Raw genomic sequence first — 6,035 nt, 5'->3', positions numbered from 1 at the left:
CCAACGGAACAGCCTGCTCGTGAAATTAACTTGCAAGTGGCTGGGCACTCCACAGACACGTGTACCTTTAACGTAGTTCTCGGGGATATTCAGCGTGACAGAGTGTGACAAGGCTGACCCTTTGAATTACAGGCACAGAAACAGGAAGTAAGAGTGAGAGAAAGTTGTGGTGAAAGAGTACAGCAGGGTTCGCCACCATCCCCTGCCGGAGCCTCGTGGAGCTTTAGGTGTTTTCGCTCAATAAACACTCACAACGCCCGGTCTGGGAATCGAAACCGCGATCATATGACCGCGAGTCCGCTGCCCTAACCACTGGGCCATAATACATACATACATACATACCACAACATTCAATTTTTTTTTCTCCGTGTTTTTCTCCTTGTTTTCTCCTTGTTTCTTTCTGTTGAAGAGCGTAGCTCGAAACGTTAAAGACTTTCTCTATTCCCGAGCGTTAAACTAATACATCCTTTTGTTGTTTACACCAACTGTCCTCGTCTGTTGTTGTTTTTTTCGTAGATTCTACATACATACATGCGTACAAATACACACACACATATATACATATACACACATACACACATATATTAATCACGTGATCATGTGTTTATCCTTCAAATGACGTCATCCCGCTCGCAAGGTGAGCGGGCCAACATTCCACCTTGAAAAGGGAACTGGAGCGACGTGAAATGAAACATTTTGCTCTAGAACACCACGCACCACCCAATCAGAGAATCGAACCCACGATCCAGCAATCGTGAGTGCAACAGCCTAGACCACTAATGGCTTTTTTCAGCTTACGTCTACTAAATCCACTCACAAGGCTTTGGTCGGCCTGAGGCTATACTAGAAGACACTTGCCTAAGGTGCCACGCTGTAGGATTGAACCCGGAACTATGTCTTCTACTATAGTTTCGGGCCAACCAAAGCCTTGTGAGTGGATTTGGTTGAAGGAAGCTGAAAAAAGCCCGTCGCTTGTTGTATGAGTTCACGTCCCCGAAACTTAGCGGTTCGGCAAAAGAGACCGATAGAATACGTACCAGGCTTAACAAAGAATGAGTCCTGGGGTCGTTTTGTTCGCATAAAGGTGATGGTCCAGCATGGCCGTAGTCAAATGACACAATCCATTAAAAAGAATAAAAAGAATACACACACACACACACACACACACACACACACACACACACACACACACATATATATATATATATATATATATATACAGGGTGCCGGTGACTATACTGTCGTCTAAATTATGCAAAAATGAAAGTAACACTGACATATCATTTTAATTGATATATTTACCAAAATTACATATATTTCTCAGTCTTCTCATTTTCCTTCATATTCACTCTGCTATCATCCAAGACAGTGGAATGAATATCAATCGGGTGCCGTTACTGAATCGATAGTTTTGCCGTATATTTACTTCCTTCACTTTACGTTCTGAATTTAAATCTTTCCTAACTGGGTGTCGTCATTTCTTTCATTTGCTACCTTCTAGAATGTGATTTAAATAACTGCGGTTAACAGTGAAGAACTCAAATTTGGAAATAAATCAAATTCTTCTGGCCACCCGCTCTTCTTTCTACCCCAACCAACCACGTTTTTGTGCCTGTGTTAGAAATCAATATTTAGATTACAGAGAATTGACAAAAGAACTTGTGAAAAATGATGGCTTAATTCTTACTATCAGTGGAATATTAAAATTGTCAGATGTCTTTGTGAATATTTAGTTGCTATGACGAAACTAGTGAAGTTAATCTAAAAAGTTATCTTTGATTGACATGATAAACAAGTTAATAGTTGATTAAATATATCAAAGATATTAAATATTAATGTTTAATTAAAACAATAATTAACAGTCTTCTTGTCATTTTTACATTTTACACTTTAATCGTTATTCCTTGGTATGTGTCTATGCATATGCGCTTGTTTAAATATGTATGTATGTATGTGTGTGAGTGTTTGTATATGCCTGTATGTATATGTATGCATGTATGTATTTGTAAATGTATCTAAGTGTGTGTGGAGGCGCAATGGCCCAGTGGCTAGGGCAGCGGACTCGCGGTCATAGGATCGCGGTTTCGATTCCCAGACCGGGCGTTGTGAGTGTTTATTGAGCGAAAACACCTAAAAGCTCCACGAGGCTCCGGCAGGAGATGGTGGCGAACTCTGCTGTACTCTTTCACCACAACTTTCTCTCACTCTTACTTCCTGTTTCTGCTGTGCCTGTAATTCAAAGGGTCAGCCTTGTCACACTGTGTCACGCTGAATACCCCTGAGAACTACGTTGAGAGTACACTTGTCTGTGGAGTGCTCAGCCACTTGCACGTTAATTTCACGAGCAGGCTGTTCCGTTGGTTGGATCGATTGTAACCCTCTACGTCGTAAGCGACGGTGTGCCAACAACAACAACAACATCTAAGTGTGTATGTATTTCTATATAGTTATGTGTATGTATGTATATATGTATGTATGAATGTATTTATGTATTATGTATGCATATGTTAAACTATCAATCGTAAATCTTTTACACTGGACACCGTAGTGTTGGAATAGCGGTCAGCCTCATCATGTAAACTTTTCTCATCAAGTAACATATGCCAGTAGTTAGTTATGTCATCTGTCTTGATTTTAAACATCGAAAACAATTATTTAATTTGTAGATGAGTTAAAATATTTGTCGAGCGGATTTCCTCTACAGACTAGTCAAGAATCTCAAATGTTGCGATGATGCAGGTATGGCAATGTGGTTTTGCAACCAAATGGCTCGATTTCAGTTCCACGGCGCAGCACTTTGGGCAAGTGTTTCTTACTAGAACTGCAGGTCGATCAATGCTTTGTAAATGAATCGGTAGACAGAAACTGTGCGGAAGCTCGTCGTATATGCGTATACGTCTCCGCGTTTTTGTGCCCATGTTTGTATTTGTTTCTGGCACTGTTTGACAATTGGTATTGGTTTGATTACATCCCTGTAACTTAGTGGTTCATCAAATTAAGAGAGAGGGAAAGAGAAGGAGAGAGAAAGTACCAGAGTTTAAAAAAAGCCCTTGGGTCGATATGTTCGGTTAAATCCTGCAAGGTTGTGCCCCAGTATGGCCGCAGTCCACTGAATAATACAGGTAAAAGCTAAAAGATAAAAAAAAAAATCAGTACTGGTTCAGCAAATGCTTGTAGGATATCGTCTCTTCTAAGAAATCTCTGGCTTCCATATTTTTAAAGTATGGTCCAATATTTTCCCGTCATTCTGTTCACATCATCTTTGTATGATATTTTCATCAATGTCAAGGTATTTGTAATACTCACTGTGTGGAGCAGGGGAGATAGAAAGATCATTGATGTAAAGGATTTGCGGTCTGGGAAAAAGTTTTTTCTGCATTCAGCTGTCAAATATGAACATTTCTTTTGGCCAAATTCCATCCCTATAGCAGCAGAAAATGCTGTTACTAAATCCAGCTGTTTCTCACCAATGTAAAAGTTTCTTGAAAAGATTTTTATGTATGTATGTATGTATACATACATATATCACATCACACTATTCTACTCCAGCACACATCAAGCCACACAACCCACCAGCCACCCCATTGCTCTTCAAACCCCACACCATACCATACCACCCAAACCACCATATAATTCCGCACTATACCACGCAAAAAGCCACACCAAACAAAATGAAGTACTACTCCTACATCATCAAGAACACTACTACTACTACTACTACTACTACTACTACTACTACTACTACTACTACTACTACTACTACTACTACTACTACTACTACTACTACTACTGCGCAGACGTATAAGACGCCATCCAAATAAAACGATCGGACTAAAAAATAGAGTACCACTCACCAAAACTCCGAAATCGACCTCCCAAACTCTGCTTGCTCGCTCTAATTTTCTACTGCTACTACTACTGTGTTTGGTCCCCAGACTCATTTAACTATTCATCTCCTCCATTCCAGTCCACCTAGAAGACTCACGTGTCTTTATCTTGTCCCCTGCCATTCGAAACTTCGCAATAAACATCAACCACGATATCTGAAGGTTCTGTAAATGTTATGACTATTGCTTCCTGTTTTTTTTTTTTTTTTTACAGAATGGCTCTTATGAAGATCTTCTCATGGCTATGAAGATAAGAACTCTGATATGATATGGCCATATAAGAAGATCCAAACCATTCTTCAAGTAACCGTGGAAGGTAAGCAAAGAAAGGTGACAGAGGAAAACATGGACAAATAACTGCAATGAGTGGGCAGACAAATCGTTAAAAAGGATCCGATCTCAGGCACACAACCACGACAGACGGAAAATAAAATTACTTAAGTACCATGTATTGCGACAGCATCACAATAACTTGAGTAGAAATTGGAAGTTCAGCGCAAAACGATATCTCACTGCAGACCTCAACACTATGCACTATCACATTGAGACAATCTCACTAATTAATTAAATGTACGGACACTGTATTTTGTTATGCAACTATAGAATATTACAAAGTGTATTAAAAGCTCTATTAGTCAATACTGCGTTCTATTGTGTTAGCAGTGCTATTAAATCACATGTTAATGTTATCTCTACAGACTTTCAATTAGAAACTATAGATATGATACTGAAGAAGAAGCAAGAAGTCCTGAAATATGCATATATACCCATTACTTATTTTTCTATCTTTGATTGCATTGTTGTTTACATTAGACTATTTGAATGCAAAATGACGTAACAAATCATGTATAATTTCTATAGCGAAATCTGTAGAGTTAAACATGTAACCTCACTAATGACTATCAGTCTAAAGCACCACATCACCACACACTTACTACACTATACTCACCACATTTCACACTACCACACTACAGACCACCACTGCCGACAACAACACTACTATCACCACCATTATCCACACCACCACCACCACCACCACCACAACCAAAACCACCACCAATGCTGCTACCGCTACGAAACACGCTATCCCTACGATGCACATTCTCAATTTATTAAATTTGACTTCAATATAATTTTTTTTAAATCCTCCTTTGTCTGAGCATGCGCGGTTACGTAAGTAGTCAATTCTGTTAATCAAACAACTGAACAATCTCCGTCCAGACCGACGGAGTTTCATTCACTTCTCTTTTATTTTGAACGTTCATTTATATGTATATATATGCATATATGTATATATGTATATATGTGTGTGTGTGTGTGTGTGTGTGTGTGTCTGTCTGTGTGTGTGTGTGTATCTATGTATATATATATATATATATGTGTGTGTGTATATATATGTATATATATGTATATGTATATGTATATATATATATATATATACGAATACACTCACACACAATACATACTATCAACACACGGAAGTACACTTATCTATATACACACATATATGCATATATGGACGTTCATATGCATGTATAAATACAGGCATTCACAAATATATTTATAAATATATAAACACATGCATATATACAGACATAAAAACATACATACATAAATAAATATAATCATATGTATAAATCATGCGAGAATGTATTTTTATTAATTATTTTTAATTCATTTTTCTTGTTTTATTCATTATTGCAGGAGACTTACTCAAGCTCAGATTTGCCCGTGAATTCTTGTTTGCTGATATCGACAATAAGAGCTTAAAAGCGCTCGCTGTTGGGGGGTGGCGAAAATATAAATTAGAGAATAAAATAAAATGAATAATCATAACAATATGCAAAGAAAAAAGGAAGCAAAAAAAAAACAGGGGAAACAAGCAAGAGACGGAATAGGCTGTAGTGGTGTAATATGAATGTATTAATATCGGAAAAAGGGTGAGTTTACTCAGCTGGGTCTTGCAAGTTGGTACAATGGCTGTAGCGACTACATTGTCGGCGAATTATTTCAGGGGAGATCTATTTTGAAACAGGCTTACAGATAAAGAAATTGAATGAGAACAGCAAAACAAATAAAGAATATGACACAACTGCAGTCACACACACACGCGGACGCACGCACACACACACACATGCACACACACAC

The 6,035-nt window shown here is 38.2% G+C and overlaps 1 long non-coding RNA gene across 1 annotated transcript in view; it reads left to right on the top strand.

The window, feature by feature from the left end:
• The window catches only part of LOC128249545 (uncharacterized), a 151,666-nt gene extending 147,017 nt beyond the window's left edge, over positions 1 to 4,649 (top strand). The window contains exon 3 of the long non-coding RNA XR_008265665.1: positions 4,102 to 4,649. This is a non-coding gene — a long non-coding RNA (uncharacterized LOC128249545). The remainder of the gene's footprint in view (positions 1 to 4,101) is intronic.
• Positions 4,650 to 6,035: the final 1,386 nt, after the last annotated feature.

This window comes from Octopus bimaculoides, chromosome 15 (assembly GCF_001194135.2).
Source record: "Octopus bimaculoides isolate UCB-OBI-ISO-001 chromosome 15, ASM119413v2, whole genome shotgun sequence".
Classification (NCBI taxonomy): domain Eukaryota; kingdom Metazoa; phylum Mollusca; class Cephalopoda; order Octopoda; family Octopodidae; genus Octopus; species Octopus bimaculoides.
This window is presented reverse-complemented; position numbering and strand designations above follow the sequence as displayed.